This window comes from Penaeus monodon, chromosome 25, assembly GCF_015228065.2.
Source record: "Penaeus monodon isolate SGIC_2016 chromosome 25, NSTDA_Pmon_1, whole genome shotgun sequence".
NCBI lineage: Eukaryota > Metazoa > Arthropoda > Malacostraca > Decapoda > Penaeidae > Penaeus > Penaeus monodon.
Genome location: NC_051410.1, coordinates 32,981,988 through 32,982,589, shown reverse-complemented (window position 1 = coordinate 32,982,589; position 602 = coordinate 32,981,988).

Sequence of the window (602 nt, the reverse complement as noted above, 5' to 3'; positions counted from 1 at the left end):
TCTTACTCTTAGATTATTATTTACCAGCTGGGAGTCACCAGCAGCTGTGATCTCCGACGTGCCAGGAATATTTATGTTGAAAACTACGTATTTAACATTATCAAGACTTTCAAGTTTAGGTAGAGGATGTGCAGATAATTTTATGCAGTTAATCCCTGCCTACGACGTAAATCCGAAATTCGAACGAGAGAAAGGTGCTGAGACAAAATCTCTTATAGGGAAAGAATTACCTTATCACATCGGATGTAACAAGAGAAACAGTATTGGAACCTTTGACGAAGAATTTAAAAAACTCTTATAGATTTCCTCTCCGCTGGACAACATAGGAGATCGCACTCTCTCCACAACAGCGTAGCGCCCACTCCTTTATAAATTTATGATTTTCATATCGGCCGCTTGCTTTAAAATTCACAGGAAGAATTTTTACTCAAGGATACTCAAGGCAGTCAAGTATAGAGATTTTCAAAAAGTTTTGGGTTTACTGCTGTTATACTGAGACCATATGTTAAGATAAATGTTGTGTCAAAAGTATGCTCATTTTTTTAGCATTGGATTACTTCGATCACTTTTGAGATTAATAATCGATTAACAATCGATTAGTT